General features: G+C 50.6%; 1 pseudogene; it reads right to left on the bottom strand.

The window, feature by feature from the left end:
- Positions 1-2,183: 2,183 nt before the first annotated feature.
- Positions 2,184-6,706, bottom strand: LOC123106387 (ervatamin-B-like; annotated as a pseudogene).
- Positions 6,707-11,696: the final 4,990 nt, after the last annotated feature.

Below are 11,696 nucleotides of genomic sequence, written 5' to 3'. Positions count from 1 at the left end.
TCTCAGACGGCCTAGTCGAGTGAGCCGTCTATGATCAATGCTCCACCTATTCTCGGCGGCTGAATTTCCTCATCATTATAGATGGACAACCTATATTTGATGGATCATCAAGCCGTCTTGATTACTGTGCTCGGATTAGAGTTATAACCATCGCATATAAAGCTTATTATCCATGAAGACTCTTGCCGGCCTATATGATCTGTGTTAGTCACTATATATTCTCTCCCTCATTTTCTGCTTCCCCGACGTCAATTAGAGCTCGGTGGCGTGGACTTGAGCTCCACCGTGAAGAATCCATGCATGGAGCAATATGTCTCCAACTTAAGGTCAGCACCCAGAGTACATCCACAGCATGCGCACCTCGGTCACCATCGGTCATGGAGGATGAGAAACTCACTGGAGGAGGATTAGGAGGAGGAGTCGCAACAGAATCTTCGGTACGGTGAAGATCTATCCTTCCCCCCGGCTCTCGCGTCGCCCCGAGTGGGCGACTCGGGGGCGACCAAACCCTAGCCTCCCGAGCCCCTCTCTCGTTCGCCTCCCCTTTCCCCGCCGCCACCTGAGGGCGCCGCCGGCCGCCGTGCGGCCCCAGTGATGGTGGTGGCGAGGCCCTGCTGGCCTGCATCCGCGCAAGGAGCGCTGGTTCCCAGGGCGGCGGCCCTGGATCTGGTGGGTGGCGCCGCTCTCTCCGGTGGAGGGCGTTGTGGGTGCTGGTCGTCCCTCCGGCCGTGCGGGCGGCGGTTGGACGGCGGAGGTACCTCGTTGCTGCGGGCTGCTCCGGTGGCTCCGCCAGATCGGATCTCCGGCCCCTTCCATCTGCTCTACATCCCCTCTCCTGTCCGGATTCAGCGCGCCCGTGCTGCAAAATCTGGCCCCTGAGGTGCGGTGGAGGGAGCTTGGAACGGGGGAATCCCCTGGTCGACTCCGCATCGACCTCGACGTCGGCGGTGCATCGGCTCCGAATCCCCTCCTGAGGGCGCGTTGAGTTTCCCCCCCTCCACCTCCCCCTCCCCTGTTTTTCCCCAGGTGAAAATCTAGGCTTTGGCCGGCTGTCGACGGCGCTCCATCGTCGTGTTCCTCCTTGGAGGCGTCGGCTAGGGGTAGGGGTTGGGTTGGGTGCCTGCAGTTCTTGGTTGGTGGCGGCTGCGGTGCAGTGCTTGCTCGGGTTTCCGGTGGTGGTGGAGATGAGGTGCTGTGCCCTGCTATCCTTCAGTGGTTGCTGCCCTGCCGCGCTCGTGCTCCGCTGGCCGGTTTACGGCATCCCCGTGTTGTGGCACGGCTTGGATGTAGAGGAGATGGGTTCTCCTCTCTAGCATGTGCACGTCCGGGTTGTGGCACATCCAATGTTTTCCTCCCTGCAGGCACGATCCTCCTCTACTCTGCTTGTTCGGTGCCCCGTGGATGTCTCTGTATTCGTTGTTCTGGTCTGCGATGTACCTCCGGCGGCTTGGTCTTGTTTGCTTTGTAATGGCAAGTTTGCACTTTGGTCTGCCGAAGTGTGATCTCTCTTGTAATCTTTCAGTTTTTCTCCAAGCTTTGCCTTGTAATAATCAGCACCATGTATCCTAGCCGGTTGATGGCTTCATTAATTTGAAGTCGGGCTTTATGCCTTTCATCTAAAAAAGAATCTTCGGTAGGGGCGGAGGAGTGCGCTTCCAGCAAGGATGACTTGCACGCGGGAGAGGAGTACTAGAAATAGACCAGGTGGAGGGAACCGATCGATCCATTCCATCGTCATTCAGTTGAAAATGCACTTACCTTTTTTCTCTATCTAGTAGCATTATTTCATTCAGTTTGAATATACATACGTTGAAGGTTTCAGTTCATCAAGAAGTTGACATTCAGGCCGTTCATATAACATATATATTGAGTTTTCAGTCAACTTTTGCTTCCCATTTGAGCTGACGCTGGCTCCATGTTTGACTATTTCAAACATGGGATCATGTCATGGTGAAATGTGACAGATTTGTCGAAGAAAGGTTATACTTTACCGAGTACACTCAACGAGCAATCATATTATTGAGTACATTAAATTTTGCATTATCACAACGGTACCATAAGGATACAATACTACACACACACACATCCATCGACCATTCTTATTTCTTAACCGTCTGTGCACCGAATGATGCAGTTAACATAAGCAAATATTGCGCACAAAAGCCCTACGTGCGTAGGCATGGCGGTGGGGCGTGGGTCAAGCTGTCGGGTAGAAGGGCGAGGTGGCGAGGCCACAGGTGCCCGTGGGCCAGTAGACGTCCTTGGCGAGGTAGATGTATCCCTGGTCACCCCAGTCGTTGCTCCATGAGTTCTTGGCTATCCAAAACTTCTCACCGAACTTCTCGCAGTAGCCGACGATGGTGACAGCATGGTTCACCCTCCCGGCCTCGGCAGAGCAGGGGCCTTTGTAGATGCCGCTGGAGTAGAACTGGAAATCCCACGTGCTGGCGTCTATGTACACCGTCACAGGTTGCTGCGCCACGGCCAGCGCCAGCTGCCGCTCGTCGTTGGGCGGCACGGACTTGAACCCCGTGACGGATGCCTGGAAGGTTTTCACTTTCAGTTTCAGAAAAATTTCAGCACCACACGGTTTGTGTTTCGGCCAAAAGGCCGAAATGTTCACTCGAATTCGATTTAATATTTGAATTTATGTGTACTAGTGAGATTGCTGAAATATTTTGGCCGAAAGGTAAATATTTCAGTGACCTGTGAAATAAATGAAATTCAGTAAATTTCATCGAAATCTCTCTGAAAGTGAAACCTGGTGGTCGAAGAGCAGCTTGTCCACGTCGCAGCTGCCGGAATAGCCGCTGTACGGGTACCTCTCCTCCGATGTGATGCCACCATGGGACGCCAAGAGGCCCAACGCGGTGTCGGAGCGGCCGCCGCTGCAGCCGCTACTTCCGGTGTCACAGTCCACAAGCTGCTGCTCCGAGAGCGACACCAGCTCACCGGTCCTGATCTTGTTCATGCCCTCGATGGCCGCCACCGCCGCGAACGCCCAGCATGACACTGGCACCATGTACGGACGTACCACATGTCCATTATACTCAGCTAAAAGAATGGACTGATCAACACGTATATGCAAACATATAACGTCGTGACTTACAGCAAGTGCCCTGAAATTTGACGCCGGTGACGGCGCCGTGGGAGCGCCAGTCGACGCAGCATGACTTCCGGGAGTCCTCGTAGGGGAGGTAGGTGGGAGCTTCTGGGATGAAGCCGGTATTGTTGGACCCTGTGAACTGCTCGGCGACCTCGCTGGGGTTGAGGTCGCCGAACCTGTTCATGCCGACGGTGACCGTGGTGATGGTCTGGGGCCCGAACCCACCGACAACGGCATTGACCGATGTCTGGCTGGCGAAAGCGCCGATGGAGTTGGTGTTCTGCTTGAAGATCTGGAACCGCTTCTCCTTCTCCTCGGGGCCAGAGTAGCGCTTCGAGTACTTGGTCATCCACCTGGACCACTTGGCCCTCATCTCCGACTCCGACAGCTCCCACGGCGCCGGGTTGGCCGCCGGTAGTGATGCCTGCAGAAGGCATGCCATGCCCAAGAGTAGGACAAGGCAAGGCATGGAAGAAGCCATGTTGTGCTTGTTTAACTTGGGCTGCTGTGTGGAAATGCATGCACCGGAACTAATGTTTATATAGGCGCCTTGGGGATCTATGCGTGGTCATGCACGTCATGAGCTGTTGGTGCATGATGCACATGATCCAAAATTGAGCAAGACTTTGGGTCACGAAGGTGTGTGATGAGTTTCTTGGTGAATTGGTCGACAGCAAGTACTCAGTCGGATGGTTCAATTAACTAGCTACAAACTTGATACAATTTTAGGGATTTCACTACAAAATCGTACCTTAGATATTTAGCATGGCAAATCAAATGATTTTTATAGAAAATTTAGTTGTCGTGAGGATGGAAATTTCGTTCAGTCCTTGTCATGTTAAATTTTTTAATGTTATAACCGAACACTGAAAACTCATCAAAGTAAATTTGCTTCTATCTCATTAGACTAGGTACCTTAGTTCTGAAAATTCCGTTATTCCCAAACATCTAGATATGACCCAAGCTGCAAGAATGATTATCAAAAGAACCCTAATTTCTTCTTCAAGTCAGGAAACGCTTGATTCCTGCCTCTTTGAGGGCAAGCAAAATTTCATCGCCGGTGTTGGCAGCGGCGACCACGCCGGCGATCCCGGGGATCGGGATCAGGGCGGCTCGGGAGGTGCGTTTGAACTCTTTATTGGGCCGAGATGGGCCGATTCTGCAAGAAAAAATGCCGCAGCCTGTTGGGCTGGAGATAGCTGGGTATGAGGCCCAGGCTATTCCGGTACCCACGGTCCTTGCATGCGCAGACACATGCAGCGATCTAGAGGATCGATCTACGTCTGTCTCGCTACTTCTGCCTAGGGTTCGCAAGTGTGGGAGGCCGGGGTTTCGTGTTTGCGGCTCTGGACGTGCACGGCGGATTGCTCCGCTCACTGCAATGGCAGGTCGCTGGGCGGGGGGTCCTACGGGGAAGAACCCACCTCTGGCCGTGGTTGCGAACGGGCGCGGCGGGACTGCTGCGCCGCCGCCTACAGCTTCTGGGCGGGGCGCCACGGGTTCTTCGGTGGGGGCCGAGGCGCCGCAGGGCACGTTGGGCCGCGGTGGTGGCCACCACAGTGTCCGGCCTTCGGTGCCGGCTGTGGGTCGTGGCGGCCTGCCTGCTCCCAGGCCGCCGGCGCCAGCAGCAACTCAGGACGGGGCCCTGGCTGCGCCTGCTACAGCGGGGCGGGGCGGGGCGCAAGGTCCGAGGCCACCTCCACCTAGACCGGCTATAGGCGCTGCGCCACCGCCTCATCTAGTTACGCGGCCACCGCAGAAGCGGCCTGGCCCGGTGCATGCACAGACTCCGCCGCCTCAGTCTGGAGCTGGAGGAGCGGGAGTGCCCCGTGGACCAGCCAACAGTGGAGCTAACGGACCGCCGCGGGGTCAATGGGGAGACGACGGTCATGATGTTTATGGTGAAGGTATACACCGAGGTTCGTCGTCCACAGGTGGTGGACGTGGTCATGCTTGGCAAAGCGACGACACACCTGACAGACCTTTTTATGGTCCCCCGGGTGGCTTTGTTGAAGGGGCATCAGGCCCTAACCACCGGCAGCATGGTGGCTACCGTGGTCAACGTGGTCGAGGTGGCCGGTACCGGCAATGTCATCCTCCTCTGCCTGTCGTCATTGAGCAGACAGACGCCATGGAGGCGCCCGATCCTGGTCAGACGCCGGATTTGTCAGATCACGCTATGGAGGTGGTCACAGAGCTGGCAACGGCTGTTGCAACAGCGTCGGGGTCGGTTGATAATGAAGACAAGGCAGAGTCAGATAGAGCATCCAAGTGGGCACGCAAGAAGGGGAAGATGCTATGCTATCGTTGTGGTGAGAAGGGCCACTTTATTGCGGATTGCATAACTGAGCTTTGTGATACTTGCAGCAAGCCGACACATGGTACGGGGGAGTGTCCTATCTTGCGTGATCGGATGCCCACTATTTCTATATATGGTGTGTATTGTGCTGAGCTGATGTTCTTTGAGTCCCCTAGTGCGCGAGAGATCCCAGAGGAGACTCTGTGCATGACTACTGGAATTGTGAAAGTGACCAAATGTGATGTATCCGAGTCTCAGATTGTGCAGAGGCTTATGGAGTTAGTTCCAGGTGACTACCAGTGGGAGCTTGTCAGTATTGAGGGTAATATGTATAAGATTGACTTCCCATCTGTTCAGGATTTGTAGAGACTTTTGAGTTTCGGGCTGTGCCGTGTGCCTGGCACAGAGTGTATTCTGGAGTTCCACGAGTGGAAGAAGGTTGAGCCAAAGGGCAAGCCTCTTACTCGGGTGTGGTTACGTTTCTCTGGAGCTCCCTCAAAGCCGATGCAGGACGCTGAGGTCGTTTCTAGCTTGGGCATTTTGGTAGGGAAGACTGAGCGAGTGGATATGGCCTTTACCCGAGCTCACGGGGTGGCTCGTCTGTTGGTGAGTGTTCGGGATATTGAGTTTGTGCCTGATGTGGTTATGTGGACATATCAGGGCGAAATGTTCCCACTTGAGATTGAGTTTGAGGATTCCGAGCTTTTCGCTGACGCCATCAATGGGACTGATACAGACATGCACGAGGGAGATGATAGTTCTGCGGCCAAGGAGGCGCCCGGAGCTGAGGTTGGACGTGAGATGTCCAACGCTTCAAGTCCCGCTGCTCAGACAACCGTGGACGAGACATCATCCTCCCCCTCAATGCTGATGAACACGCCGAGATTTGGGTCGTTTGAGCCAGCTTCTGCACCTCCCAGACTTTGGAGTGACCGGGTGGAGGACGATGATGAGCTGGAGTATACGCTCCCTCCGCTGGTTTCTGCCGCTGCTGAGGATCCGGTGCTCGCGGTAACGGAGGTGGCTTGTTCTCTGGTAGACTCGACCGATGGAGGGAGGAAGGAGTCTGGGCAGGTGGCCTCTCTTTCTCCCACTCTGACCGTGGCCTCTCCAACGGCGGTGGTTGAGCCTAGGGGAGGGGGCTATGGTCAGGTGGCTGCGGCTCCCTCCTCTCCTCAGGTGGCCTTGGTGGCAGCACAGACTGGGGCGCCTGTGCGCCTCCCAGCCAGAGGGTCGGGACGGGTGGGGAGTTCGGGTAGGAGGCCCACAAACTCCTCTCCCCCGGCGCGCTTGAGCCCCATGGCGTCGGTTCCAGGCGGATATCGGTGGGGCTTACGGGCAGGGCAGGAGGCCTTCATGTCTGTAGGCCCTCTCGGGAGGAAGTGATCACGTTCAGAGGGATTTCGGATCCAACATCTGAGGGACGGCGGATGAGTCGCCGGCTCCAGGATTTTCCGGAGGTTGACGACATGCAGCAGAGGTGCGCTATGCGGGCGGCCAAGCTTCGTGACATTGAAGTCACTACTGGTATGTCTGTCAACGTATCTAATTCAATTTTACATTATTCAAATGCGGAGATTATTCATAATGCAAACCAACTAGGAGTTTCACTGGGGAGTAATGATAGTGAAATATTCAATTCGGTCAATGATCTCCTAGATTTGGAGGCGGAGCGTGCCTTAGAGACAATTCGAAACCTAGCTGCGGTAAAACCCATGAACGATGCAGAGTTTGATGCGTTAGGGGTTAGAGTGCTCGATAATCTTTGTGCGGATCTTGCACCATCCAATCCTGAGTCTGAGGAAGAGGATGCAACTCTAGAGGAGGATATAGCTAGACCCACTGTGCCCGGTTATGAGGACCAAATGGAGGATCAAAGTAGACCCAAACGCAAGTGGAAGCGGAAGATTTACCCCACTTCTACGGTTCATGGGAGTGCTAGGATTCAGACTACCAAAAAATTTCATAATGAAATATGAAAGGAATCTTTTGGAACAGCAGAGGTCTGAAAGACTTGGCTAAAAGAAGGTTTCTTGCTGAGGCATCTTTAGAGCATCGTTTAGATTTTATTGCTCTCTCGGAAACTGGACGTGAGAACTTTGCGCCCCAGTTTCTTACCTCTCTTGTGGGCGGTGTTGAATTCGACTGGCATTGCCTTCCTCCGCGAGGAAGATCGGGTGGGATCTTGCTTGGTGTGATATGCGACTCGTTAGAAGTCCGCAGCGTAGTGATGGGTGACTTTGCGGTTAAGTTTTGAGTCAGGTCTAAAACTGATGGTTTCAACTGGGCTTTGGTGGCGGTATATGGTGCCGCACAGCCCGAGCTAAAACCGGAGTTTTTGGCGGACCTTGTTCGAATCTGTGGGTCTGAGCAGCTTCCAATTTTGGTTGGGGTGACTTCAATATCATTAGGAGGAGAGAGGAGAAGAACAACGATAATTTTGACGGCAGGTGGTCGTTTATGTTCAATACCATTATTGAAAGTTTGGATCTGAGGGAGATAGAGCTTTCTGGTAGAAAGTTTACCTGGGCTAATGCTATGCCAAACCCAACGTATGAAAAGCTTGATCGAGTTCTCGTGAGCGTTGAGTGGGAACAGAAGTACCCTCTCGTAACAGTACAAGCCCTCTCACGTGGAATATCCGATCACACTCCTTTGTTTGTGGACTCGGGGAAGCCGAACCACATGGGAAACAAAAATACCTTTTCTTTCGAGATGGCCTGGTTTGAACACGAAGGTTTCTTGGACCTGATTGCCAGGGAATGGGCTAAGGGTGCAGGAGGTAGGACTTCGGTCGAGCGTTGGCAGAATAAGATTAGGCATTTGAGAAGTTTCTTAAGGGGCTGGGCTAAACACCTTAGTGGGGTGTATAAGATTGAAAAGGACAGGCTCCTTTCTCCTATTCAGACCCTTGACATACAGGCTGAATCCACGATGTTGCAGCCAGCAGAGCTTCAGGTTAAAATCGAGGCGGAGAAGAGGTTGAAAGAACTTCTTCGCGAAGAAGAATTGAAGTGGGCATTGCGGGCTAAGGTCCGCAAAGTTGTCCAGGGGGACGCGAATACCCAATTCTTCCACTTAATTGCTAATGGCAAACATAGAAAGAAGAGAATCTTTCAGCTTGAGCAAGACGAAGGTACCATTTTAGGACAGGACAACCTAAAAACTTATATAACAGAATATTAAAGCAGTTATTTGGACCTCCCGAGGATAGCTATGTGTCCCTGGATGAGTCTAGGATTGAGGATGTACCTCAATTATCGGCTGCCGAGAATGATATTTTGGTTGCCCCCTTCTTAGAGAAGGAGGTGTTTGATGCTATTGCACAGATGAAAAACAATAAGGCTCCCGGACCGGATGGTTTCCCGGCTGAGTTTTACAAAAAGTGTTGGCACATTATTAAGGGGGATTTGTTACCTATGTTCCATGATCTGTTCTCTGGACAGCTTCATTTATTTCACTTGAATTTTGGAACTATCACATTGCTTCCTAAGAAAACGGATGCCGTGAGAATAGAGCAGTTCAGGACGATCTGCCTTCTTAATGTTAGTTTCAAAATCTTCACCAAGGTCGGGACTAATAGGCTTACACAGATTGTGCATTCTGTGGTGCAATAGTCCCAAACTGCTTTCATGCTGGATAGAAACATCCTTGAAGGGGTGGTTGTCCTTCATGAAACGCTCCATGAAATCCATTCTAAAAAACTAGATGGAGTAGTTTTTAAGGTGGATTTCGAGAAAGCGTACGATAAAGTCAAATGGCCATTCCTCCAATAGGCATTGCGTATGAAAGGTTTCGATGAAGCCTGGCGCCGCCAGGTTAAATCATTTACGCAAAAAGGAAGTGTTGGAATTAAGGTGAATGACGATATTGGTCATTACTTCCAGACACATAAAGGCCTAAGACAAGGAGATCTGATGTCCCCTATCCTGTTTAACATCGTGGTTGATATGTTAGCACTTATGATAGGAAGGAGAATGGTCAAGCAGGTGGCTTAGTACCTCATCTTGTTGATGGAGGTGTATCCATTCTTCAGTACGCTGATGATACAATCATCTTTATGGAGCATGATTTGGCCAAGGCGAGAAATATGAAGCTGGTGTTATGCCTTTTCGAACAATTGACCGGGTTTAAGATTAACTTTCACAAGAGTGAGTTGTTCTGCTTTGGTAGAGCCAAGGAAGAACAAGAGGCTTATAGGCAATTGTTTGGGTGTGATTTGGGGGCGTTACCTTTTTCTTACCTAGGTATACCAATCCACCACCGTAAGCTGACAAATCGAGAATGAAAATGCATCGAAGACCGATTTGAAAAGAAACTGAGTTGCTGGAAGGGCAAGCTCATGTCATACGAAGGCCGGCTAATTTTGATTAATTCGGTGCTCACGAGTATGCCTATGTTTCTTTTATCGTTCTTTGAAGTCCCAGTTGGAGTCAGGAAAAGACTGGACTTTTATCGATCGCGTTTCTTCTGGCAGGGTGATGAACTAAAAAGACAGTACCGGCTAGCTAAATGGGATATCATCTGTAGACCGAAAGACCAAGGGGGGCTTGGTATTGAGAATCTCGAAGTTAAGAACAAATGCCTTCTTAATAAGTGGCTGTGGAAGCTATCCCATGAGACTGATGCCACGTGGGCACAAATACTTCGTAGCAAGTACCTTCATACCAAAACTTTGTCACAAGTGACAGACAGTTAGGCCGACTGACTCGCCTTTCTGGAAAGGACTCATGAAAGTCAAACAATCCTTGTTTAATAGGGCAAAGTTTATTATTGGCAACGGTGCTAGTACACGGTTCTGGGAGGATACTAGGCTCGGAGAGACACCCTTGGCCATTCAATACCCGTCTTTATATCGTATTGTTCAACGTCGTGAGGTGTTCGTTGCAACTATATTTCAATCTATCCCCCTTAATATTCAGTTTAGACGGTCGCTAGCGGGCAATCGTGGAGAAGAATGGCTCCGTCTAGTTAGGAGGCTGATGGAGGTTCAGCTTTCCCAACAACCCGATAAATTACGCTGGAAGCTAACTAGGTCTGGAGTATTCACAGTTAAATCAATGTATATTGATGTTATCAATTCGAGCTTCATTCCTACCAACAAGCATGTTTGGGCTGTCAAAGTTCCTTTGAAAATAAAAGTGTTTATGTGATTTGTCCACAAACAAGTCATTTTAACCAAGGACAACCTGACAAAGCGTAATTGGACAGGATCTACTAGGTGTAGTTTCTGTGATCGGGATGAGACAATTAAACACCTGTTTCTTGATTGCCCGCTGGCCAAAGTTCTTTGGCGTACCGTCCATATTGCTTTCAATATTACTCCATCGAATTCTGTTAACATATTATTTGGGACATGGCTTAATGGGATTGAGCTTGACTTAGCGAGACATATTCGTGTGGGAGTATGTGCTTTGCTGTGGACTATCTGGAATTGCAGAAATGATTTGATTTTTAATACAACATCATGATTTCATTTTGTGCAGGTTATCTTCCGAGCCACTGCATTGATCCGTTCGTGGTCGCTACTCACTCCGATGGAGGCCAGGGAGCATTTGGTTACTGAGTCTATCCGCTAGGAGATGATAGTTCAGGATATCTTCAACCGATTTGTATGGCGGTCATGTAATAGGATAGGCAATTAATTTACCTATCTCGCTTTAGCCAGCCGGTTGTGGCGATTTGGCTAGTTTGTATTTCTAGCCTATTTGGCTCTGAGTGAGCTTTTGTTTTAGTTGGAGACTTTGAGACCTTGTTACAACCTTATTTATTTAATAAGATGGCCGTATGCATCGTTCTGATGCAGAGGCCGGGGTGACCCCCTTTACAAAAAAAAATCTCAGAAAAGGGGTAAATCCAATAAAGATGATGAAGAGTCTCCACTTGAGGCCAGGGCAGCACAACTATAATCTTGCAATACAAAATTCTTTCTATGAAGCAGATTTCTTCTATTGAATTTATCATTAAGAACTGGCAAGAAGAAGACTTAATGCTTGGCCTGGCATGAACTTTCCCAAATCTATAGCGGGGAGATGTTGGCTGATAACCAATCATAACTTTCTATACTACTTTCATAGAGGAGAACTTCTCATTCCCCCAAAAGTAGCTCCATGTGTCCAAGGAGATTTAGTTTTCCTGGCCATGGAGGGTGGCACATATTTCTTCCACTTGGGTAAATTATTAAATTACTAGAAGGCATGTAAAGATAAGGGCAAATGGAAAAACTGCTCTAAAGACTCTTTGTGAATAACTTTCTCTCCCTGGCAGAGGAGATGAGGTGAGGGAACTTGA

The sequence above is a fragment of the Triticum aestivum genome, chromosome 5A (genome assembly GCF_018294505.1).
Source record: "Triticum aestivum cultivar Chinese Spring chromosome 5A, IWGSC CS RefSeq v2.1, whole genome shotgun sequence".
In the NCBI taxonomy this organism is placed as follows: domain Eukaryota; kingdom Viridiplantae; phylum Streptophyta; class Magnoliopsida; order Poales; family Poaceae; genus Triticum; species Triticum aestivum.
Note: the sequence above shows the minus strand (reverse complement) of the source record. Positions and strands in the feature narration are given on the sequence as shown.